Consider the following 27,917-nt stretch of genomic DNA (forward strand, 5'->3'; position numbering starts at 1 on the left):
TCCACTCTCTGAAGAATTGGGGAGTGGGTGGAGCTGGAATTTAAAGCCTCTAATCATAGCATGGTCTTTCCACTGACCACTGCCATCCAGGAGCCCACCAAATGTCACCTCACTAGAATGAAAACCACAGCTACCAGCAAGGAAATTCCAGGGGATTAAAGAACTCTGTCAGGAACAAGGGTCAAAGACCAAATATTAGAACAAAAGATGCTGCTAGTGCTCCACTTAGGAAATTACAAGAGTTTTAGGAGCTCTATGCTAGGAACATGTGCATATTTTCTATTATCTTACAACCTCCAATGCTAATTTAATATAGCAGTTAAGGCCATTTGTAGATGAGATCATCTATAACTATTCCACCTTAATATTACATTAACCTCAAATAGAAGGAGAAAGAATAACTGTGGCACATTAAAAAAAAAGAAAAAATACAGTTCTAATTTAATTTAATGCTGCTATGTGAATGCCATTCTCTCTGAAATGTGATGTTCTTATTTAATCAATATCTGCCTTTTTCTATTTCACATGTTTTTGAGAGAATAAAAAAGAGATAATGTATCTTGCAGCTGGAAACCTGTTGGTTATTTTTGAATTTGCTATTTTAGTTTCCCTCGGTACTATATTATATTGTACTAGTAATGACTCATTCAGAATAGAAAAATACGTTAAAAATTAGGCATCTTGTCATTCCTCATATCCTTTTGTCATCTATAATTATTATGTTCCAAAGGATATGAGATCACTTTTCCACAAAAAAAAAAAAATCAATAATAACAGTCTTCCTTTTGGAATTGAGAGTACTCTAAGAATATGTGGAGCATAAGAGCTTTCCAATACATTTTATCTTATTTTTTTAGAATGATGTAGGTTGAACGAAATGCCACAGTGTAAGAAATGACCATTCTCTAAGTAGTACAATTTCTTTCACCTTTTATTTTTTAAAAAATGATTGAAGTCATTTTTCTCAGTGACCAATCCTTCCTTTAGAGCAAGGATTAAAATGTTACTCCATTGTTCACCTTCATGAAAGTAGTTGTCACTGGGCCTCTAGTCTACATAATAAAAGCCTAAGCGACTGTTACAACGAAATAACCAGAATGACTGGCCACTATGATGCGCACTGACCACCAGGGGCAGACGCTCAATACAGGAGCTGCCCTCTGGTGGTCAGTGCACTCCTGCAGGGGGAGCGCCACTCAGCCAGAAGCTGGGCTCATGGCTGGCGAGTGTAGCAGCGGTGGCAGGAGCCTCTCCCACCTCCATGGGAGTGCTAAGAAGCAGTGATCCAAGCGATAAGAAGCAATGAGTAGGCCAGTGGTAAGGAGCAAGGGGTCTCTGACTGTGAGAGGGTACAGGCAGAGCTGAGGGAACCCCTGCTAGTGCATGAATTTCATGCACCGGGCCTCTAGTAAATTCATAATTCTTTACCACTTTCGGCCTCCTACAGCAACCCTAACAGGTATAACCTAATGTATAAAAATGTTCTATATTTTTATGGAGTGTTTATTTTTATATTAATGTATGAAAAATGTTTATCAATTCTTTCTATGAAATATAAAGACATATACTCCTAAATCAGGATATATAGAACTCGAAGTCCATAAGAGGGCACTAAAAGGATGGCAAACTGTACACATTTTTCTCATAGGATGTATATCAATAAAACCCAATAGTTTTAAGTTTTTTACATTCCAAACTTGTTACCTATTTATTTATTTTAAAATTACTTAAAAATGTTACTATCTAATTAACTCTTTAATTCTTGTTTATATCATCCAGCAAGTTTAGAAATAGCATATATTTAATTGTCAACAGGTTAGCATATAAATTTCTGTGATGTATTTATTTTCATTTATTTTTTACTGAATTTATTGAGGTTACATTGGTTAAAAAATTATATGTTTCCAGTGTACAATTCAGTATATTGTACTGTATGTTCACCATCCAAAGTCTAGTCTACTTTTGTCACCATTTAACACCCCATTTAATCTTCTCAACCTGCCCTCACTTCCTTTACCCTCTGGTGATAACCATAGTGTTGTCAGTGCCTATGAAGTATTATTGTTTCTGTTTTTTTGCTTAATCCCTTCAACTTTTTTACCCAGTCTCCCAGTATCCCTCCTCTCTGACGACTTTCAGTATGTTTTGATTTTGTTCATTAGAATCCAAATATAAGAGAAATCATATGGTATTTGTCTTTCTTATTTCAATTAGAATAATACTTTCCAAGTCCATCCATGCTGGTGCAAATGATAAGATTTCCTTCTTTTTTACAGCTGAGTGGTATTCCATTGTGTAAATGTACCATAATTTTTTTATTTTATTCACTCATCCACTGATGTACAATTGGGCTGCTTCCAAATCTTAGCTATTGTAAGTAGAATTGCAATGAACATAGTGGTTCATGTATTCTTTTGAATCAGTGTTGCAGGTTTCTATGGATATATTACTACAAGAAGTGGAATTGCTGGGTCATAAGGCTGTTCTATTTTTAATGTTTTGAAGAAAATGCATTCTGTGCTTTCTACAGTGTCTGCACCAATCTGCATACCCACCAACAGTCCATGAGGCATTTCTTTTCTCCGCATCCTCTCCAGCACTTATAATTTGTGGATTTATTGATGAAAGCCATCCTGATAGTGTGAGGTAATAACTGATTGTGGTCTTAATATGAATTTTTCAATGATTAGTAATATTGAGTCTCTTGGCCATCTGTAAATCCTCTTTAGAAACATGTCTATTTAGGTGCATTGACCATTTTTTAATTGGATTATCTGTGTGTGTTTTTTGTTTATTTGTGTGTTTTTGTGTGTTTTTGTGGGTTGTGTGTGTGTGTGTGTGCGTGTGTGTGTGTAAGTTGTGTGAGTTTTTATAAATTTTTTATATTAACCCTTTATCAAATATATCACTGCCAAATATGTTCTCCCACTTGATAGGTTGTATTGACAATTTGTTGATAGTTTCCTTTGCTGTGCAAAAACTTTTGAGTTTGATACAGTCACTTTTGTTTACTTTTTATTTTATTTTTGTTTTTTTGTTTTTCCCGAGGTTGAGGAGATATGTAAGGAAAAATAGAGCAATGTCTGAGAGTTTACTGCCTATATTTTCTTCTAGGAGTTTTATGGTTTTGTGTTGCATATACAAGTCTTTAATCCATTTTTATATGGTATAAGAAAGTAGTCTACTTTCATTTTTGCATGTATTTGTCTATTTATTGACTGGAAATTATTTTTTTAAAATCTTTATTGTTGAAAGTATTACATAGTAGATCCCCTTTGACCCCTTTTAGCCCAGCCCAACCCTTTACCCCAGGCCTTCACCACCCTGTTATCCATGGTCATGGGTTCTGCATATATGCATACAAGTTCTTTGGCTGATCTCTTCTCATCCACCTACCACTTCCACCTTCCTGCTGAGATTCAACAATCAGTTCCATGCTTCTATGTCTCTAGATCTATTTTGTTCAACAGTTTATTTTGTTCATTAGATCCCATCCATGAGAATCATGTAATATTTGTCTTTCTCTGACTGGCTTATTCCACTTAGCATAATACTGTCCAGGCCCCCTCCCTGTTGCCTCAAAGGGTAAGAGATCCTTCTCTTTTAGTGCTGCATAGTATTTAATGGTATACATGTATAACAGCTTTTTTATCTATTTATCTGATGGGTACTTGGGCTATTTATAGATCTTGGCTACTGTAAATTACCCTGCTATGAACATAGGAGTGCATGTATTTTTTCTTATTGTTGTTTAAGGTTTCTTAAGATATATTCCTAGAAGTTGGATCACTGGGTCAAATAGCAGTTTCATTTTTAATTTTTTTTGAGGAAATTCCATACTGTTTCCCATAGCAGCTGCACCAGTCTGCATTCCCACCAGCAGTGTAGTAGGGTTCCCTTTTCTCCTCATCCTCACTAGCACTTGTCATTTGTTGTTTTATTGATGGAAGCCATTATGACAAATGTGAGGTGATATCACATTGTCATTTTTAATTTGCATCTCTCTTATTATCAGTGACTAAGCATTTTTCATATGTCTCTTGGCCATCTGTATATTCATTTTGGAGAAGTGTCTATTTTTTGAAAAATATCTTTTTATGGATTTCAGAAAGATTGGGAGAGGGAGAAAGAGATAGAAGCATCAGTGATGAGAGAGAATCATTGTTAGGCTGCCTCCTGCACATACCACACTGGGGATCAAGTCCACAATCGGGCCATATGCCCTGACCTGGAATATGACCTTGACTTCCTGGTTCATAGGTCAATGCTCAACCACTGAGCCATGCCAGTTAGGCCCTTTGCCCATTTTTTAATTGGATTGTTTGTCTTCCTTTTGGTAAGTTGTATGAGTTTCTTATACATATTGTGGATATTAACCCTTTATCAGATGTATCATTGCCAAATATGTTCTCCCATGCAGTGGGCTCCATTTTCATTTTGTTGATGGTTTATTTTGCTGTGTAGAAGCTTTTTATTTTCTTGTAGTCCCATTTGTTTATTTCTTCTTAGTTTCCTTTGCCCTAGACAGTGGTCGGCAAATTGCTGCTCACGAGCCACATGTAGGTCTTTGGCCCTTTGAGTGTTGCTCTTCCACAAAATACCACGTGCGGGCGCACACGTACAGTGAGAATGAAACTTTGTGGCCCATGCGCAGAAGTCAGTATTTTGTGGAAGAGCCACACTCAAGGGGCCAAAGGGTCGCATGTGGCTCGTGAGCCGCATTTTGTTGACCACTGCCCTAGGAGATGTATCAGTAAGCATATTGCTATGAGAGATGTCTGAGATTTTGCTGCCTATGGTTTCTTATAAGATATTTTTGGTTTCACGACTTACATTTAAGTCTTTTATCCATTTTGACTTTATTCTTGTGCATGGTGTAAGTTAATGGTCTAGTTTCTTTTTTTTTTTTTGTATCCATCCAATTTTTCCAACACCATTTATTGAAGAAACTGTTTTGACTCTATTGTATGCTCTTGCCTTCTTTGTCAAATATTAATTGAGCATAATGTCTTAGGTCAATTTCTGTGCTCTCTGTTCTGTTCCATCGATCTATATGCCTATTCTTGTGCCAGTACCAGGCAGTTTTGATTACACTGACTTTGTGGTATAACTTGATAACTGGTATTGTGATCCCACCAACTTTTTTCTTCTTTCTTAAGATTCTACAGCTATTCCGATTCTTTTAAGGTTCTATATACATTTTTTTAAAGTATTTGCTCTAGTTCTGTAAAGTATGCCATTGGTATTTCAATAGGAGTTACATTGAATCTATAGATTGTGTTGGGTGGCACAGATATTTTAATGATGTTTATTCTACTGATCCATGAACATGGTATATTCTTCTACTTGTTTATATCTTCCTCTATCACTTTTTTCAATGTCCTGTATTTTTCTGAATAGAAGTCATTTACCTCCTTGGTTAACTTTATTCTAAAGTATCTTAATTTTTTGTTGCAATGATAAATGGGATTGTCTGTTTAGTCTCCCTTTCTGAGACTTCATTATTGGTGTATAAATATGCCACTGATTTCTGTGTGTTAATTTTGTATTCTGCTATGTTGCTGAATTATTAAATCTACTAGTGGCCTGGTGCATGAAATTCATGCACTCGGGGTTGTGGGGGGGGGTGGGTCCCCCAGCCTGTCCTGTGCTCTGTCACACTGCAGGAGCCCTGTGATCCATCGCCCCAAAGAGGTAGGCCTTTCCCATTCATCCAGGTCAATGGATTGCCTCAAAGAGATAGGCCAGAACCGGGGGAGGCCTGCGGACCCCTGGTGCAGGCACATGGAGGTGCTCGCCATGGCCCCGCCCCCACGCTGGGTCGTGTCGGAGGCCTGTGTACCACGGGCCTACAGACCCCCAGCCGGGCCCAGGGCAGAGGCCTCTCTGCATGCCTGTGGACTCCTGGCTGGGGCCCTGACACAGGTGCATGGAGAGGCCTTTCTGTTATGGCCCCACCCCCATCCCCAATGCTGCAAGTCCCCACCCACCCACGCCTGCTGTGCACACAGCCTGCTGATCAGTCGATACTGTGACAGTGTCCCGACCAATTTGCATATTACCATATTAGTAGTGTAGATTAGTTTTTTGGTGGAGTCTTTATGGTTTTCTGTATACAATATCATGTCACTTTCTAATAATGGGAGTTTTACTTCCTCTTTTGCAATTTGGATGCCTTTTATTTCTTCATCTTGTCTGATCACTGTGGAATAGTACTTTCAGTACTATGTTGAATAAGAGTGGTGAAAAAGGACATCCTTGTCTTGTTCCTGTTTTTAGGGGAAATTATTTTAGTTTGCTCATTGAGTACAATGTTGGCTGTAGGTTTGTCATATATGGCCTTTATTATGCTGAGGTATGATTCCTCTATTCTCACTTTGCTGAGAGTTTCTATCAAAAATGAGTGTTGGTTTTTTTTTTTTGTTTTTTTTTTTTATTGCTTAAAGTATTACAAAGGGTATTACATATGTGTCCATTTTATCCCCCCGCCCTAGACAGTCCCCCAGCCTCCCCTATCCCCCAGTGTCTTATGTCCATTGGTTATGCTTATGAGTGTTGGGTTTTGTTGAAGACTTTTTCTGCATCTATTGATATGATCATGTAATGTACCGTGTTTATTGATTTGTGAATGTTGTACCAGCATTTCATTCCTGGAATAAATCCCACAATGTCCTATGAACAATCCTTTCTCTAATATTTAATTACGAGAGGCCCAGTGCACGAATTTGTGCACAGGTGTAGTCCCTCTAGGTGGCCTGTAGGGATAGGGCCAAAACCTGCAGTCCAACACCTCCTGCAGTTCCTACCTACCACTCCCGCTTATCCCGGCCCCACTGCACCTGCCATGGGCTTGTACCCAATCAGTCAGGATCAAGAGAGGTTCGCACTGCCATAGCAGCAGCACTCACCAGCCGTGAGCCCTGCACCTGGTACCCTCTCGAGGGTAATGGCCTGTGGGATTGGCTGAAACTGGCTCTCTGACATCCCCTGAAGGGTCCCGAATAGTGAGAGGGCACAAGCCAGGCTAAGGGACTCCACTGGTGCAGGATCGGGGCTGGGAAGGGACCACGGGAGAGCTCCAGGGCATGTCCAGCCCCATCTCGCCCAATCCCAATGGGGCCAATTGGGGCCAGCTGGCCAGGGAGGGACACAGGAGGTTGGCCAGCTCGGGAGGGACTGCCAGAGGACTCCAGGGCACATCTTGCTCAGCCCTGATTGGCTGGACCCCAGCAACAAGCTAACCTATCAGTCAAAGCATCTGTCCCCTGGGTGGTCAGTGCACATCATAGCAACTGGTCAACTAGTCAACTGCCCCCTAGTGATCAGTTCACATCATAGTGAGTGGTTGAGAGGCCTTATCATATCATTAGCATATTACTCTTTGATTGGTTTAACAGTTGACTGGTCACTGGATGAATGGACACTTAGCATATTAGGCTTTTATTATATAGGATAGTTTAATAGGATACCAGGATTCTCCAGAGTTTTTTTAAATATATTTTATTGATTTTTTCCTTTTTTACAGGGAGGGAGAGGGATAAAGAGTTTGAAACATCAATGAGAAACATTGATCATCTGCCTCTTGCACACCTCCTACTGGGGATGTGCCCTCAACCAAGGTACATGCCCCTGACTGGAATCAAACCTGGGACCCTTCAGTCTTCAGGCCAACACTCTATCCACTGAGCCAAAACAGTTAGGGCTCCAGTTTTTTAATAAAAGTGTTCTTGACAGAATGTAATGAGACCATGTTTTTCTTATTAATAATGTGAGCTATATAAAAAACAAGGTAGAGATGGAGACAGTTTGATGTCTCTGAACATTTCTCAACCTCTTTGACTGAATGAATAAGAGAATGTTTCATTGCCAAGACACTACATTGTCTAGATACAAGTTTTCCCAGCTTTATTCTTCCCCAATGAAACTTTGTGGTAAGGATCAGTATTATACTATTCTCAAAAAATTTTGACAGTAAATTATACAAGTTTAACAAAATAGAAAAAAGGGGAGTTTCCATATCTCTGTTTTTAATATGAATTGCATGGCAGAATTATCTATAGAATTCAGGTAATGTTTTGTACTGAATCTGTATAATTTAAACCAAGTAGAATATTCTATTTCTAGCACTAAAAGGCCATGATGTTACTAAAGATTTTGTACACTGCACTTTGAATTTGTGGATACTACTTACATGTGTACATTTGTTGGTGAATTGATGGATGATTAACTAGTAATTTTTTCCACAATGCTTTCATTGGCAGCTGCCTAAATAGTCTAATGGCATTTCTATCTTTTAACTTCCCTGAGTGCACTAATTTTATTTCAAGGCATCAGTTCATCTCTTACCATGTGATGTATCTGTTGATCTCCCAAACACAAATGTCATTGTGACATTGTGCTTGCAAAGTGTTTCAATAGGTACTTAAGTCACTTATGTTGCTTATCAGGAGCATAATTGCCCTCTTCGTGTTCACTTGGCAATGCTTTGGCAGCAATGTTTCATGGATTCATTTTATATAATAAATTCCACAATGCTGAACTGCAAATTTTCTAAGACCTCAGATATATCAGCAGTATAAATATTATTTCTTTATTTATACAAAATAATACAAAAAGGTATTAATACAAAAAGGTATAACTATTCATTCTGAATTTGTGTTTGGGGATAAAAGCAAATATGACAGATGTGTCTTTAAGACATCCATGAAACATGGGCTCTCTCACATCAATGTTTCTTTCTCTCTCTTTCTCCAACCCTTTCTCTCTTCTCTCTTCTCTCTCTCTCAAAATCAATAAAAAGATATCCTTGGGTGAGGATTTTTTAAAAAAAAGTACACATTGGCACAACAAATTAAATTAGGCAGTAAAATAAAATAATAGGTTATGGTACTGCAGAAATGATATAGCAGTGAATATTAGAAATACAGGAGTTATAATGTATAAATCATGAGAACATTAATAAAAAGAAATTGCAAAATATATGATAGTATTTATATATAGCACATTTTATCGATACTTACATAGTTGGTAATATAAAACCAAGGGAGAAATGTCAGATGCCATATTCAGGAGAGTGTTTACTTATCTCTAGGAGATGGAGAAAGGGAGAAAGAGAATATCTGTTTATCTGTATTTTTTACTGATTGTGTTTAAAATATATGGAATAGCCCTAGCTGGTTTGGCTCAGTGGATAGAATGTTGGACTGCAGAGTGGAAGTCCCAGGTTTGATTCTGGTCAAGAGCACATGCTTAGGTTGCGGGTTCGATCCCCACTAGGGGACGTGCAGGAAGTAGCTGATCAATGATTCTCTTTCATCATTGATCTTTCTATTTCTCTCTCCCTCTCCCTTCCTCTCTGAAATCAATAAAAATATATTTAAAAAATAATAAAATAAAATATATGGAACAAATATAAAATAGCTTACAAAGTTTTAAGAGGCAATTGAAATAGATGTTGGTACTGTGGAATTAGATGATTGCATTCAAATCCTAGTTCTGCCCCTTGCTAACTGTCTGATCTTAGGTGAGTTATTTAATTTCCCTGTATTTCCTCATTTATAAAGGAGGATGGTAATAATACATATCTCATAACCTTGTTATGAAGATTACAGGAGTTAATATTCATAAAGCACTTAAGATATAACTCTATATTGGTGTTTTAGAAACAAGATAAAATTAATATGACAGGAGAGAAACCAAGATGGCGGCATAGGTAAACACCTGAAATTGCTGCCTTGCATAACCACTTCAAAACTACAACTAAAAGACAAAACGGACATCATCCAGAACCACAGGAAGGCTGGCTGAGTGGAAACTCAACAACTGGAAGGAAAGAGAAAAGCACAATGAGACTCAGAGGAGGTGCAGAAATAAAGTGCAGAGGTTTGGAGGCGAGCACGCAAAGGGTTGGCAACTGAGGATGTGGTTGTCTTTTTCAATCGGGAGGGAGACACAAGCTCCCGACTGCTCTGAACTCCAGTTCAGGGTGAGTCTCTGGGGACCCAGATACATACAGGGAGCGGCTTTCTCTCAGAGGTGCTTGCAGCGATTACCATGAAACACTGAGACCTGAGGCCTCTTAGGCAGTGCTGAGAATCAGCCATAGTTGTTTGCTCCACCCTGTTGATTCCCTGAGACCCCGCCCCACCCAAACTGTGTACAGAGGCTTTTGCATATGAATGCCCTGGCCCTTTACAACCTGAAAATTACCTAACAAACTGCAGCTGGGTCACAGAGACCCAGAACATCCAAAAGAAGGCCCAAGGCCCCATAGCTGCTTGCACTGCTTCACAGCTGGGCCTCATCTTGGCACCACCAAACCCCAAACAAGGAAGAGGAATCTGCAGATCTCTGTAGCTCATGCTAGGTAGCCTCAGGCAGAGGCTAAACAGCACGTCCTTAGAGATCCAAGAGCCAGTGTACCCAGTGGTCAGAGTGGGACCATCCAGATTACATCTCCTCAGATCCATAAGGGACACACTCAGGGGGCAGACTCAGGGAGCACCAAAGCCCCACTGAAGCAAGTCTTGCCCCATAAGGGTGTCTCCAGCACAGAAGTTCTCCCACTGTAGATACAGCTGATTCTCACAGCCAATTGGCCTGGAGGTCAATTTCTCCCAGTGATACCAACAACAGTCAAGGCTTAATTACAACAAGACTGTGCACATAACCCAGAAATGGGTGTACCAAGAGTGTCCACCTCAGGTAATTGGGGAGGCTGAGCCACTGGGCCTTATAGGACACCTACCACACAAAGCCACTCTATCAACACAAAGAAGCAGCCAAAATACAGAGACAAAGAAACAGGTCACAAATGACAGAAATGGAGGAAAGCAAACTACTGGATATAGAGTTCAAAACCATGGTTATAAGGTTTTTAAAGAATTTTCTAGAAACCGCAGATAAATTTAGTGAGAACCTCGAGGATATGAAAAAGGACCAACTAGAAATTAAGCATACACTGACTGAAATAAAGAATAATATACAGAGATCCAATAGCAGATTAAAGGATCACAAGAATCAAGTCAAAGATTTGAAATACGAAGAAGCAAAAAACACCCAACTGAAAGAGCAAAAAGAAAAAAAAACCAAAAATATGAAGATAGTGTAAGGCGCTTCTGGGACAACTTCAAGTGTAGCAACATCTGAATTATGGGAGTGCCAGGAGAAGAGAGAGAGCAAGATATTGAAAACCTATTTGAAGAAATAATTACAGAAAACTTCCCCTACCTGGTGAAAGAAATAGACTTACAAGTCCAGGAAACACAGAGAACCACAAACAAAAGGAATCCAAAGAGGACCACACCAAGACACATCATAATCAAAATGCCAAGAGCAAAAGACAAAGAGAGAATCTTAAAAGCAAGAGAAAAACAGTTAGTCACCTACACTGGAGTACCCATCCGATTGTCAGCTTATTTCTCAACAGAAACTATGCAGGCCAGAAGGGAGTGGCAAGAAATATTCAAATGATAAATAGCAAGAACCTACAACCAAGATTGCTTTACCCAGCAAAACTATCATTCAGAATTGAAGGTCAGATAAAGAGCTTCAGAGATAAGAAAAAGCTAAAGGAGCTCATCACCACCAAACCAGTATGTAGTAGAGCTCAGGAAGTATGTCTCAGCACTGCAGTTGATGCAATGGTGTGAGCACACTCTACCATGACATGCTTCCTCGGCACACCAGGAAGTAGCAACGCCTGCCTGAACTAACTCCTAGAGCCACCTGCACAGTACCTCAGCCTTTCAGCCATTGGTCACCTATAGCAACGTGTTTCCCTCTGATTGGTCGCCTATAGCAACGTGTCTCCTTCTGATTGGTCCCCTCATGCTATATATACCCCTGTAGTTCCACAATAAAACGGATCTGCATCACTGAACCTGGTCCCTGGAGTCGTGCATGCAGACGCCCTAGCGCGTTGGGGCTCCATCGTCCTCACCCCCAAGGGACCCTCTGCTTCATCTGGAACCCAATGCAGGAACAAATCTCTCATCTGTTAACCACAGATCTAGAAGCACAGTTACTTCTCCTAAACTACCCAGGGCAGGTAGATAATCACCTACCCAATCAGAGGCTCCTCCAAACCCTCCAAAAGGTACCGTTAGAGACACTAGGTCTGGTACACCCCTCTAGTAAACCTATCCCTGGGGCACCCTGCTCCTTCACTGACGTGGGGAAGCATTACTGTGAAGCAATAATAAAGTCCCCTAAAACTTCCACCAACCCCACTTATCTTAGATATACTTATCAAGGCTCAGCACAAGTAGGAGAACTCAGAGCTATAATATACGCCCTTCTCTACTGTCAAGATAGTCCAGTCAATTTATTCTCAGATAGTGCTTACACGGTGCATACGGCAAAAAAATATAGGGTATTCCACCTTAAGAGTTAAAGATACCCCGCTAGATCAGAGCCTCCAACTCCTAAAGGACATCCTAGAGAACCATAAACAGCCCTGGTATATCCAACACTTATGGTCTCATACTGGCCTACCAGGCCCACTTTCCCTAGGCAATGCAGAAGCGGACAAGCTAGTTCTTACCCTACACCCCATAGAAGAGGCCAGATTACTACACACCAAATTTTATATGTCAGCCTCCTCTCTCCATAAGCTCTTCCCCCATCTGCCCCTAGCTCAGTGCAAGTACCTCATACGTGCTTGCCGATTCTGCGGCCCTCTACTACCCCTCGGGCCTTTACAACCCAGAGGGGCCAATCCCCGAGGATTACAGCCCAATGCCATATGGCAAGCGGATGTCACGCATGTCCCAGCATTTGGCAAATTGAAATATGTCCACACAGTCATAGATACTTGCTCAGGAGCTACGTTCTCCCAGGCCCAAACGAGGGGAAAAGCCAAACATAGCATTGCCACCTTCAAGTATGCCTTTCTCATCCTTGGATTCCCCTGGGAGGTAAAAACTGACGATGGACCATGCTACACAGCACTCTATTTCAAGACTTCTTAAAATCACACGACATCAAGCATACCATGGGCATCCCCTACAACCCCCAGGGACAGGCAATTATTGAAAGACTACACAGGGAACTCAAGGCCCAACTGATTAAAGAAAAAGGGGGAGTGATAGGGAGAAATCCTCATACACTGCTAACCCAAGCCTTAACTATCCTCAATTATTTTCATTTTGATGAGCATGGATTAACCCCTATGTATAAACATTGGGGAGGACTCCGGGAAATACCAAGACCTCTTCCTTTGGACCGGTGGAGAGACCCACTCACTGGAACCTGGAAAGGCCCCAACCTGCTCTTAACCCAGGAGAGAGGGTTTGCTTGTATTTTTCCAGGTGACAAAAGTCCCGCGTGGATCCCTGCTCGTGACGTCAAACCCTACACCATCAACGATGAGCCGTAGATCGCCACCATTGCCCCCCGTGGAGGAAATGGAGGACCTGACCATAGAAGAGAACCAGCCCCAACGGCAGAGACGACCTAGACACTGAAGAGCCCACCCCATCACCTGGGGTGACATCAAGGCTCTACAAGACCAAGCCACGCGCATGGCACCAGAGGGGAACCCGTCGGCAGGAACGTTATTCTTATTAATGTGTGCTATCATCACAGCTAATAGCACGGGTGTGCACAGATAAGAACTGTGGACTGTGATACCTCACCCTGGCGTTCTCATGCCAGTTGGTGTAGACAGTACCCAGTTTCCAGTGGCACGTGCCTCTGCTACTCCTTTTACCCGTCTATAAGGCCACCCTTCTATCTCCTTCTGAGTAGTGACAACTCCTTTGCTTTGGCGCTAATTAGAAAGGAAGGGGGAGAAGTATGTAGAGCTCGGGAAGTATGTCTCAGCGCTGCGGCTGATGCAATGGTGTGAGCACACTCCACCATGACATGCTTCCTCGGCACACCAGGAAGTAGCAACGCCCGCCTGAACTAACTCCTAGAGCCACGTGCACAGTACCTCAGCCTTTCAGCCATTGGTCACCTACAGCAACCTGTCTCCCCCTGATTGGTCCCCTCATGCTATATGTACCCCTGTAGTTCCACAATAAAATGTATCTGCGTCACTGAACCTGGTCCCTGGAGTCGTGCATGCAGACGCCCTAGTGCACTGGGGCTCCGTCGTCCTCACCCCTGAGGGACCCCCTGCTTCACCAGTATTATATGAAATGCTGAAAGGTATTCTTTAAGAAGAGGAAGAATAAAAAGGTAAAGATACAAAGTATGAACAACAAATACATATCTATCAACAAGTTAATCTAAAAATCAAGTGAATAAAAAATCTGATGAACAGAGTAAACTGGTGATTATAATAGAATCAGGGGCATAGAAAGGGAGTGGACTGACAATTCTCAGGGGAAGGAGTGGGTAGAGGGTGCGGGAAGAGTCTGGACAAAAATCTTACACCTATGGATGAGGACAGTTGGGGGGGGGTAAGGGTAGAGGGTGGGGTGGGAACTGGGTGGAGGGGAACTATGAGGGGGAAAAAGAGGAACAACTGTAATAATCTGAACAATAAAGATTTATTAAAAAAATTAATACGACAGGTAGGGAGTATTTAGTTACTAACTAAATATAGTTCTTCTATAATAATTTAGATAATTATCATAATAGCAGTTGTAAAGCAGTTATGTGATGAAGACCAATTGAATAAACAGATAAAAAGAAGTGTCTATTTCTTTCAAGAACCTTGACTATAAAAAGGAGTGGTAAATCTATGGTCATGTGGCCATACAGACTTTGCTTCTATATGGAAGCAGAAGACCTTGGTGAGAAAACCAATTCATGGAGGTAGAAGTAGACTGAGTCCTTCCACTAAAATAGGAACTAGTTTAAGCCTGAGCCAATTAAAACATCATTTTTTGGATGGACTAGGGGTACTTCTTAGGTAAGAGCCAAGGGAAGAGATGTAGAGATAATACAAAATATTATTAATTTTGGTAAAGTTGGAACAATCCCTTGGGGGTTTGTTTCTTGGCAAGGAAGTGTGATTGACTTTTACTACTGGAGGTGTGAGGATAGTTCTTAAAATTTCTGGGGCACTGCAGTAGTAATAAATTATGGTCAATGAATAGTGGCACCTCAAAAATCACTGTTTTATTCAATTTTCCACTGAATCCTGGAATATAGCACTGAAGCATGGAGAGTAAAGACCAACTGAGGAAATTGTCTCTTCATTTGTTTTATGGAGAAGCAGCCTGGAGGAGTGATTAGTGAGCAGAACTCCAGGGTTCCAGTTAAGACTCTATTTTTTTGCTAAGATATTAAATGTCTCTAAATTTCTTTTACAATATCAGTAAAATGGCACAATAATAGACCTTACATCACAGAGTTGGTGTGAGAAGTGTGTTAAAGCACCTAGAAGTAACTGAAACATAGCTAAGAAATAACAAACTTTAGACATCATAATTACTTCTAATATTAGTATTACTATGGAGTAGTATGATCAAATTCTGAATCTATGTCTAAGGATTATTCATTTTTATGAATTAATATTTGTTTTTATCTAGATTTAATAGAGTATGTGCATATTTAAAAATCAACTACCTCAACAAAAATCTGCATATGAATAAATCATACTGAATTCAGGATAGCAGTTTCCTTGGAGAATGGGTAAGAATGAATAGGACAGAAGAAGTTCTAATGTATGTGTATCACTTTATATTTTAACCTATTTTTTTAGGTCTGAAAATACTACACTTAATATTTTTTTTTAATTGCTAGTATTAGACACCTTCTCAGCATTTACTATTTGGCAAGCACTGGGCTAAGCACTTTGCATGTATTCATTCATTATTTTTAACTAGAGGCCCAGTACATGAAGTTCTGGGCCTCCCTCCCTTCCCCCAGCCACCTGCCGCTGCTGAGGCTTCTCTCCCTTCCCTCAGTCAGCCCCATCCTCTGGTCAAGCTCCCTGACAACTCCTGGTCGAGGGGACAATTTGCATACTATGCTTTTATTACATACTAGAGGCGCAGTGCACAAAATTTGTGCACTCGGGTGGGGGGTGGGGGAAGGGTGCGTCCCTCAGCCTGGCCTGCGCCCATTCCCAGTCCCGGACCCCTTGGGGGATATCCACCTGTTGACTTAGGCTCACTCCCCGGGGGATCAGGCTTAAGCTTACAGTCATACATCCTTCTGGCAGCCAGGGAGCCCTCGGGGGATGTCCGACTAAAGGCTTAGGCCCCCAAGGGTCGGGCCTAAACTGTTAGTTGGATATTCTTAGTGCTGCCACGGAGGTGGGAGAGGCTCCTGCCACCACCTCTGCACTGGCCAGCCATGAGCCAGCTTCTGGCTGAGTGGCACTACTCCTCGGTCTGACCTAAACCCTAGAGATTAGTACTTCATTTTACAACTTTTTCTCGGTTTATAGGCAGCAGCAAACTCAGACCACACAGTCGGGTGTGCGAGAAATGTTGCTTTCTTTATTGTTTAGTAACCAAACCTAGCTTCAGCTTCAGTCTCCATTCTGCCAAGTGAAAAAACAAAAACAAAATATTATTTAACTTAGGTTCCCCACCCCGTTCTCTGGAGCTGTGCTTCCGTGTCAGACAGTGTGTGTCTCAGGCGGAGGTGCCAGAGAACCGAGCAGGTCAGGACATCTGGGCCTGAGTCTTCTGTCTGGGCTGCCCCACCAGCTGCCCTTGGCCCTCACCTCAGAGCTCAGTCCATGCTGATCCCGGTATATTCTCCTCATCTGGGCCTGGAGGCCTCTGGAGTCCAATGTGCTCTCTCCCTCCCTCCCTGCCACCTTCTCTCTCTCACACAAAGAGCTGTTGGGTTTTCCGGGGTGAGGTCCTCTGACACCTCCTCAGCCCCGTTGCAGGGGCACCATCTTGGTGCCTGGGTCACGGCCACAAAGCCGTGTGGCTGCTCTCAGACCCTCCGTCTCCTGCTGCCTTAGGGAGTGACTCAGCGGGAGGGGAGGTCACAGTCCTTTTTACATGGCCGCCAACAAACACTCAGCGTTCCTTCCCTCTAGTTCTCCTTCTCCTCCTCACCCAGTCCAGGCACGTCTATGTGCAGGGCAGGGGAGGGTGGGAGGCAGGGGTGTCTCTGACCCAGCACACAGGCTTCCAGATCCACTGCTCCCCCAGGAGGTCTTCCATGCTCTGGACCTCGACACCCAGAACCTGTCCCCTCTCAGCTGCAGGTCTTTGCCTGCAGTGCTCAAGTCTGTTTAGAGCAGTGGTTCTCAACCTTGGCTGCACATTAGAATCACCTGGGAATCTTTTCAAAATCCTGATTTCTGGGCCTCATCCTCCGGAAATGCTGTTTCTTTGTTACTAATGTTGTGGCCCCACCCCATAACAAAGAAACAGAATTTCCAGAGGATGAGGCCCAGAAATCAGGATTTTGAAAAGATTCCCAGGTGATTCTAATGTGCAGCCAAGGTTGAGAACCACTGGTTTAGAGACCTGAAGTCAAGAAGTGCCTCTTTGTTCTCTGCTTTCTGGAGGCGGTCAGCGTGGAACATTCCTGCTTGGACTTGGGAGGGGTCTCTGGGAGTTAGAATACCAGGAGGGGGAGCACAGACTCCTCCTAGAGCTCTGAGATGGGAAAGGGAGCACCCCCTCACCTCTAACCCCAGGACGTTTCTTTAGAAGCAGAAGCCTCATCCTGTGCAGGGGCCTGTGCTGGCTGCCTCAGTTTCTCAGAGATGACGAATCTGATGAACGTCTTTTCCCCACTGCAGTAGCTGCTTCATTTGTTCGTTCTCGCATTTTTCATTAGCTGCTAAATCGCCCCTGTGGCTGCAAACCTGTTGTGCCTGCCTCAGCCAGTGGGGAGCTGTGGGAGCTGTGCAGGGACAGGGGGAGGGGAAGGGGGCCGGCCTGCAGAGAGGGTCAGTGGTGCCTGCCCGGCTGTCTCAGAGGATGTGGCTTAGGTTAGGTCCTGTCCTTTGGCGACTTTAGGAGGGGAGGCCGTGTCCTCCGCTCCCCGCTTTGACTCAGGGGTGGAAGTTCTCCTTGCTGTCTGGCCTCATAACTCAGTGGATCATAGTGGGATGCGGCAGGCAGGCGGCTTGTGCGGCTGCACACGGGCAGGGCTGGTGGCTTCTGCAGCCACACACGGGCGCGGGCCTGGAACCCGGACCGGATCAGGTCACAGGCGGCAGCAGGCGGCTTTTGTGGCTGCACACAGGCGTGAGCAGATGGCTTCTGTGGCTGCACATGCTGTGGGCAGGCAGCTTCAGAGGCTGCACACGGGCTCGGGCTGCCGGTTTCTGCTGCCGCACTCGGGCGCGGGCAGGCGGCTTCTAGGGGGTCCGGGTTGCCGCCTGGCCTGCTCCCGGGCACTTCCGCCCTCTGATCACCATGGCGATCTCGGGGCCACAGGCCAGCCGCCTGTCCCAGGAGTCCAGGGTTGCCCCCTGGCCTGCGCCCCGGCCCTCCCGCCCTCCGATTGCCGGGCGCAGGCCCTCCCGCCCTCCGATAGCCATGGCGATTGCTGGGCGCAGGCCAGCCAGCAATCCCACGGGGTGGGGGGGTGGGGGTGGGGGACCCGGGTTGCTGCCTACCCTGCTCCGGGGCCCTCCCGCCTTCCGTTCACCACGGCAATCTCGGGGCGCAGGCCAGCCGCCATCCCTGGGAGTCCCTTGTTGTGGCTTGGCCTGCACCCCGGCCCTCCCGCCCTCCAATCGCAAGCGCAGGTCAGCCAGCAACCCCAACCGGCTTTCTGATGGCAATCACCGGCTGAAGGCGGCCCTTGTCGTCCCCCCCCCCGCCCCCCCCCCCCCCCCCCAGCTCTTGCCTGCCGCCTGGGTTGCAGATCACCATTCTTCAGTCCTTCCCCTTTCGCCTCCCAGCATTGCAGCTATGTATGCAAATTAACTGCCATCTTTGTTGGTGGTTAACCGCCATCTTGGCTGGCAGTTAATTTGCATATCACCCTGATTAGCCAATGGGAAGGGTAGCGGTTGGAGGGCTAATTACCATGTTTCTTTTTTATTAGATAGGAGGATACTCTACACATAGATTATATATATTCTTCTATTTCTGCTCCATATTTAATGAGAACACATTTTTTTAAAGCAAGAGATGACAGAAAACAAGAGAAAAGTTAGGATGTTCTTTTCGGGAATATTTTTTGAGCCAACGCTGCAAGAGTATACTTTGTGACACTTTGAACTGTGAACAAAATGCTTGGCAGCCTTCTTGGATAATGAGAACACATTGTGGCCCACACTAGCCTGCTTGAGGAACTTGGTTAAGGCCTGATAGGTTATTAGAGAATATCTGTTTTACAATTTTATAGTGAAGATGTCAATTCTGGAGCTGCCTATTTCAAAATCAGTGGAATTTTTTTCACTATTCTTCATTGGCAGACAGACACTTTTCACATCACAGAAAAGCACAAATTAATGAAGCTAGAATACATGACATTGGATTCTAAGCATACTGTTTGTATAATTTTCCCTAATTGTTGCATCTCACATATGCTGCATAGTATCACTTTGTCTAAAGGATCCCATATCCAAAGATGCTTTGTAGTTTTGCCAAGTAATTTCAGATATCATTTTGTCATTTGTTTCTCAAAACAACTGTGAAAGAAATATGTGACTTGTACTGTTCTTGCAATTTTGAGATTTTTGTGAAGAAACTAAGACATTTGCTTAGCTTGTCCAAGGTCACAGAGCCAGTATGTGTCCAAGATTTGAACCCAGTTCTTTTTATTTCAAGAGCAATTAAATTTCCCCAAAAGTCAGTTTTCTAATGTCAAAGCAATATAACATGTGCTTGAAATTTGAACAAGTGCATTAAAATTTCATTATTGGATTGTTATATATATGTGTGTATATATATATATACACACACACATATATATATATATATATATATATATATATATATATATATATATCTCCTATATAATAAAAGGCTAATATGCAAATAGACCGAACAGCAGAACAACTGGTTGCTATGACGCACACTGACCACCAGGAGGCAGACGCTCAATGCAGGAGCTTCCCCCTAGTGGTCAGTGCACTCTCACAGGGAGGGCACTGCTCAGCCAGAAGCCCTGATCCAACCTCATATCTGGTGAGCACAGCGGCGGTGGCAGGAGCCTCTCCCACCTCTGCGGCAGCACTAAGGATGTCCAAATGACAGCATAGGCTGGGCCTAAGACATCAGTTAGACATCCCCCAAGGGCTCCCAGACTGCGAGAAGGCACAGGCCGGGCTGAGGAACCCCCCTCCGCGCTGAGTGCATGAATTTCATGTACCGTGCCTCTAGTATATATACTTATATATACTAATACATATATTAGTATATATATATATTAGTATATATATTAGTATATATATTAGTATATATATTAGTATATATATATTAGTGTATATATATATATATATATATTAGTATATATAATATATATGCTTTCTCTTCTTTTACCTCTTAGATATCAAAAGGCAGTTATTTATATTTATTTACTTAATTCTTATATATTTAAAAGTGTTGTAATTTGACACTCTTCTAAAAATTTTGTGACTCAGATATGCAATGGATAGATTTTGTTAAAATAGAAAACAGCCTCAATATGGTTTTCCCAAAGAAATATAATCCTGGACAGCACACTTTGATTAGGAAGATAGTTAAAAGGTTAGGGCGGAGGTTCACAAGAGCAGCCATATTACATGAAACATACCTTTTCAGTAGAAACTGATGATTGTAGTTTTGCTTTTCTTGTCCCAAGACTCCTTACAAGCTACAGTGCACTATCTTTTTTCCCCTTTTATTTCTACCTACCTCCACCTTGGGCTCCTGATCTTGCTTTAGCAGGCAGAGTTGAGGCTGTTTCCACCGAGGACCAGAGCTTCAGTCCACACAAAGAAAAATAAATCCTTTTTTGTTGTTATTGTTAATCCTCATCTGAGGATATTTTTCCATTGGCTTTTAGAGAGTGAAAAGGAGGGGGAGAGACAGAGAGAAAAACATCTATGTGAGAAAGACATATTGATTGGTTGCCTCCTGCACTCTGCACCCACCCAACCTGGGCCAGGGATGGAGCCTGCAACCAAGATTCATGCCCTTGACCGGAATCAAACTCAGGACGCTTCAGTCCTTGAGCTGACACTCTATCAACTGAGCCAAACCAGCTGGGGCATTAAGTCATTTTTTTAATCAAGCAATTGAATTTGAATACAATAAAAGAGATTCACAAAGAGTACATCTCTTTTTACAAAGTTATTCTCTTTACACTCACTAAGAAATCATTCCATCTAGAGCAATAAAATATATCATTGTAAAAATTGTCCCATGATCAGAGTGCAGATCATGTTTTAATACTAAGCACTTTTAAGTATAACAGTGTGCATTAAAGTTTAAATGGAAATGTTATCATACTTTATATTTGGCTTTTCCTAATTTAGTTTCCCACTATTATTTTATTAACTGGACCAATATATTTAATTGAGAAGTTTTCACTTAAGCAAAGATTTAAATATTAATAACTACTTTTTATTTTAGGATAAAAAAATTGCTATAGAGTGAAACTTAGAATTCACATGTATATCTATATCTCTATCCTATCCTATATAATAAAAGAATAACATGCAAATTGACCATCACCCCAACACACAAGATTGCCACCACAAGATGGCAGCAGGAGAGGGCAGTTAGGGGTGACCAGGCTGGCAGGGGAGGACAGTTAGGGGCAACCAGGCCTGCCAGGGAGGGCAGTTAGGGGTGACCAAGCCAGCAGGAGAAGGCAGTTCTGGGCAATCGGGCCTGCAGGGGAGCAGTTAGGCATCAATCAGGATGGCAGGGGAGTGGTTAGGGGCAATCAGGCAGGAAGGTAGATGAGTGGTTGGAAGCCAGCAATCCTGGATTATGAGAGGGATGTCCTACTGCCCATTTAGGCCCACTGGGATCGGGCCAAAACGGACAGTCAGACATCCCTAGAGGAGTCTCAGATTGGAGATGGTGCAGGCAGGGCTGAGGAACACACCCCTACCCCTGTGCATAAATTTCATGCACTGGGCCTCTAGTCTATACTAATAAAAGATAAATGTGCAAATTAGGCAAGACAGACTAGACCAGCCGTGGGCAAACCACAGCCTGCGGGCCGGATTCGGCCCGTTTGAAATGAATAAAACTAAAAAAAAAAAAAGACCATACCCTTTTATGTAATGATGCTTACTTTGAATTTATATTAGTTCACACAAACACTCCATCCATGCTTTTGTTCCGGCCATCCGGTCCAGTTTAAGAACCCATTGTGGCCCTCGAGTCAAAAAGTTTGCCCACCCCTGGACTACACGTTTTCCGGATGTCCTTCCAGACAAAGCCATGGTGGTAGGGGTTGAGGCAGAGTGGTTAAGGGCAATCATGCCAGCAGGGGAGAGCAGTTCGTGGTGATCAGGCAGGCAGGCAAAGGGGTTAGAGGCGATCAGATAGACCGGAAGAGGCAGGCAGAGGCGATCAGGCAGGCAGGCAGAAGTGGGTAGGGGCAATCAGGCAGGCAGGCAGAGGGGTTAGAGGTGATCAGGCAGGCAGGCATGCAGGTGAGCAGTTAGGAGCCATCAGTCCCAATTGCGAGAGGGATGTCCCTGCAGGATCAGGCCAAAACTGGCAGTGGGAAATCCCCCCAGGGATCCCAGATTGGAGCGGGTGCAGTCCCGGGCTGTGGGACCACCATCCCTCCCCCCCCTGCACAAATTTCATGCACCAGGCCTCTAGTATAATAAAAGGCTAATGTGCAAATTGACTGAAAGGCAGAATGACCAGTTGCTATGATGAGCACTGACCACCAGGGGGCAGATGATCAATGCAGGAACTGCCCCCTGGTGGTCAGTGTGCTCCCACAGGGGGCATGCTGCTCAGCCAGAAGCCGGGCTCATGGCTGGTGAGTACAATGGTGGTGGTGGGAGCCTCTCCTGCCTCCTTGGCTGTACTAAGGATATCCAACTGCCAGCTTAGGCCCTCTCCACAGGGAGGGGACCTAAGCCATCAGTCGGACATCCCCCAAGGGCTCCCAGACTGTGAGAGGGTGCAGGCTGGGCTGAGGGAACTCCACCCCTGTGCATGAATTTCATGCACCAGGCCTCTAGTTTTTCATAATAGTTTGTTTGAAATTTAGCATAGAAAGGTGTTGTGGAGCATAATCATCCTGAATTTAAAGTTATATTTACTCATTACTAAAAAGATATATGTATTTTTAAAACCCCCAGTATATCCAGGTAAAGAATATTTTGAATTATATTAAATTAAGTAGTGTGTCTTTTTCAGAAAGTACAATACGGCTAATTTTCTATAGCGAATTATTTAAAACATTTTCTATGTAGTCAATTACTTGGATACAATTATATATTCAAAATATATAGAAATTCGAATGACTCAATTACAAAAAACCCCCACAATTTTAGTACAATGTCAACATCAACATGATTTTCTTCCCATTCATTAGTACCTCCAAGTACTGGCCCACCACTTATTTAGCCAGCAGCTGATAGAAGCTGGGATTCCAGGAAAGCCTAAAACCTGAAGGAATTCAAGTGGAAAGTAGGAGCAGAGATCTCTATTGAAGTTTAACGTCAAATTGGGAACTAGTTTTAGAGAATCTGGACTTAAAACATGTAAGCACTAACTATTGCGCAAGCCCATAGGGATGTCGCTTAAGTGTGTCTACAGAGCCAGGTCACCAAAGTTAAGAAGTAAATGAATGTTTTTTGATGTTGGTGGGGCTGCACAGTCACTAAGAATTAGGAAGGTATTTTCTAGATGCTTCAAAAGAGACTGAACATGGAGTAGTTATGATCTCTCCAGGCTCTCTAATAGTTATGTATAAACAACATTTTTGGACATGCAAGGCTTCAAATAATTGTATTTTTAAAAAATATTTCAGTAACTTTAATTAGATGATCTGAAGGGGAGGATGGTGCTTCCTGAGCCCCACTAGACAAATGGTGAGTCTTCATACAACAGTAGCTAGATCTTGCTGAAATCAAAGCAGCAGGATTCCATGATGGGAAAACCATTGGCCTCTTGGTAGTTCATAAACCTCTTAGATTCATGGAGGGCAGAGGCAACCAAGAGCCAAGACAATGAAGTTCCAAAAAAATCATTTTCCATGTAACCATTCTCAGGAGCGATTTTCTCCCTGTTAAGTGGTAAAAAATACTGGCAAACTAAAACACAAGCAGGGTTATTATGAGATCACTTACACTATTCAAGAATGAACTAGGAATTCCCTACCAGGAAAAGAAACACATTGAGGTATTTCTGGTGGGGGAGTAAGAGAATGTGGAATGGATAGTATAAGTTATAAATAGTAGGAGATATAAATACCTAATGAGCAATTACAGAAATGAGATCTATAGCAAACAGTCATAGTGTCCTTGTTTGTTATGTACATATTCGTGTTCATTAACTCTTCTGCCCTCTATCTCTAATATCCTATACTAGGGGCCCCCACGGTGTGTGTGTGTGGGGGGAGTGTCCCTCAGCCCAGCCTGCCCCCTCTCACATACTGGGAGTCCTCAGGTGTTGACCCCCATCACCCTCCGATCGCCTGATCGGCCCCTTGCCCAGGCCTGACGCCTCCGCCAGAGGTGTCAGGCTTGGACTGGGGACCCCCATCTCCCCCCGATCACTGGCTCTGGCCCCTGCCCAGGCCTGAGGCCTCTGGCCCAGGAATCATGCCTGGGCAGGGGACTCCCATCTCCCTCTGATTGCTTGCTCCACGCCCCGCCCAAGCCTGACGCCTCTGACCCAGGCTTCAGGCCTGGGCAAGGGGACCATCATATCCCCCCAATCCCCGGCTCCGCCCCCCACCCAGGCCTGATGCCTCAGCCAGAGGAGTTGACCCTCATCACCCTCCGATCACCAATCACCGGATCGGCCCCTTGACCAGGCCTGAGACCTCCGGCAGAGGTGTCAGGCCTGGGCAGGGGACCCCCAGCTCCCCGCGGTTGCAGGCTCCGCCCCTGCCCAGGCCTAATGCCTCTGGCCTAGGCGTCTGGCCCAGGCAGCGGGGACCTGCAGTGGCAGCGGGGAGCGCCGCGATCGTGGGCTTCGCTTTAGGCCCAGGCAAGGGACCCCTAGCTCCTGGGACTGCCAGCTTCGACCGTGCCCAGCTCCCATCGCTGGCTCCACCCCTACTTCCTGCTATCACTGGCCAGGGCGGCAAAGGCGCCTGATTCTCCGATCATGGCTGGGGGGCAGGGCAAAGGCGGCCCCAGGGCCGCCTTTGCCCTGCCCCCCAGCTCTTAGCTCCCCCCTGGGTTTCCGATCACTGTCAGTGGCAGGGGGCTTCTTCCTGCTTTCCCTTTCGCCTCCCTGCATTGTGCCTACATATGCAAATTAGCCGCCATCTTGTTGGCAGTTAACTGCCAATCTTAGTTGGCAGTTAATTTGCATATAGCCCTGATTAGCCAATGAGAAAGGTATCGCCGTACACCAATTACCATTTTTCTCTTTTATTAGTGTAGATAATAAAGAGGTATATGTGAATTAACTCTTATGCCGTCGTGCCATCACAAGAAGGCTGCATCCACAGCAGAGGCAGGGTTCCTGTAACACAAGGTGGCTGCACCTACAGCAGAGGTGGGGTTTCTGTAATGAGCCATAACGAGTGATCAACAGGGACCTGAGACTGTGTGGTGCCAGGCCAGGCCAGAGGACATGACGCCGCTCCTCCCACCCAGTGGGGCTTGACGGGGGACCTCAGGCTGCGCCCCATGCCTGGTGGGGCTTGACGGAGGACCTCAGAACATGCCCCACACCCTGGTGCCAGGTGGGGGGACCTGAGGCTGTGCCCCCAGCCTGGCAGGGCTTGATGGGGGTGGGGCCAGCCAGGTCTGGATCTCGCCCAATGGGGGTTGGCCGGGTCTGGGTCTCGCATGATTTCAAGGTGCATGCGGGTGGGCGGGGACTTGACTCTGGGTCCCACAGCGTGCCCCAGACTCTGATAGGAGGGAGATTTTCATATACACTTTACTAATTTTCTTTCATCTCTGACACTTCTATTATAAAGAAAGGGCAAATAGCAATATTAAAATATTTCCTCTAATCAATTCCCTTTTAACGTGCACAAATTTTGTGCACCAGGCCTCTAGTTTCATATAAATAATATTAGTGGTAAACATATATAAATTATAGGTTACTGATTTTTATATACTTATTTGGTCATTAGGTTACACAGTATCTAAGTGAAATTATGTCTGCACTAGAAGAATTACATTATCCAGAGAAGAACACAAGTTACAAGGATAGTTAGATTATATGCTGATGAGTGTAACTATGTGCCTTTCCTCTTTGGAAAAAAAGGTGTGTATCTTCATTTGTAAAAGGGATAAGTATATTTTATTAGGCAGAGGTATAATGCCATGCAACCATGGTTTAGGAGGATGGATAAGAATCAAAATCACTTTAAGAGGTGGAGAGTACCAGAGATTCTTGACATTTCAACATTCTTCTTGTTCCATTCTAGGCTCTCCCTAGTATCAAAGAGGCTGGAAGCCTAGAAACTCAATTTTCAAGGCACTTTGCCAGTGTATTTCCAGTTTGGGACTTACCAACAAGAAGTGTGTGTGTAATGTGGGATGTAGCAGATAAGGAGAAACCATTATAGGTCCAGCAGCGGTAATGTGGCAATGGGCTGTGGCTCATGGTAGAAATGGGTTTTGCCAGCAGCCTCTGCATCACCTTCCTGGGGATTGCACATTCTGTGCTGCAGCAGATGGGATTATCAGAGGCAGCTCCTAGCAACTCCACATCAAATTTTCTTAACTCTAGCAGGTATAATTCTAAGCTTTACTCATCTAGCTCTTTCAACACTTTTATAAGCATCTAATTCATTATATGAAATCTCCTCTTCATGTTTCGGAATTGTTTTCTGTTTTCCTAAAGAAAACCGGAAAGCTAGCATTCTGTTTGAGCAAAGTTCCCTTTATATGCTGCTCCTATTTCTATTCCCCATATCCATCAGCATTGGTTTACTCAACAAGTTTACCTGGCCTTGTAGAAGCTTCTGGACTAATTTCCCATTCTCTCCATTGCTCAGAACAGAGTGTTATCCTTGGAAAAACCAATTATGATAGTATGTTTTGGGTACTTGTATTTGTAGTTTTTCAGCCTAGAATAACCACTAAAACTCTACTGTTTTTTTGTTTTGTTTTTTGTTTTCTTATTTGTTTGTTTTTACCAGAGGACCAGAATTCTCCATCTAGAATCATAAAATACTCTAAGGAAAATGTTTGCTGGAAATTTTGTGCTCACCTAAGAAAGGTTCTTTTCTGAAATCTTTCTTTATCTAGTTCCCATTCCTTCCACACTTCTCAGATGCCTTTAAAGTTTAGCCTGCATTTTGTAATATAGCTGCCTCCCCCACCCCTATCCCATCATAGGAGCATTGGCTAACAATCTACTGAGCTTCCTTACAAAGTAGTGAAATTTCCATTATCAGGAAATGCAATTGCAAATTGGATAAACACATGCAATGCATTTTACTGAATGGAATATCATCTTGGTCATAGAGACTTAATCTACCTTAAACAGGGTATGCATTTTCTAAGCAATTTTTTCCCCAATCTATCACTCTACAGTCACATTTCTAATGTAATAACTATATTGCTAAAACAGTTACCATAAGCACTGCATATCATATGTGTATGTTTGTGTATATACATACAATAGAATTGAATTATTTATACAACTCTTTTAAGAAAATTAAAAATGCATGCACATGGCTATTACATCTTTGGGAATTTTAAGACAGCAATGTTGATTGTAGAAGGCAGCGTCCTGAAATTTGATTTTGCACAAGAGTCAATTGCCGAACCTAAACTACAGTTTCTGATTCAGTAGGTCTGTAGCAGGATCAGAAAATTTGTACTTCTAATGCCACCTATGGTTCCACACTTGAGAATCACTGGTATAAAGCAATGAAGTAGGTCATGATTTTACTTCCTTTCTTTTGTGCTTATGTACAGTTGAAAT

This window comes from Myotis nattereri (genome assembly GCF_964212035.1).
Source record: "Myotis nattereri genome assembly, chromosome: 1".
In the NCBI taxonomy this organism is placed as follows: domain Eukaryota; kingdom Metazoa; phylum Chordata; class Mammalia; order Chiroptera; family Vespertilionidae; genus Myotis; species Myotis nattereri.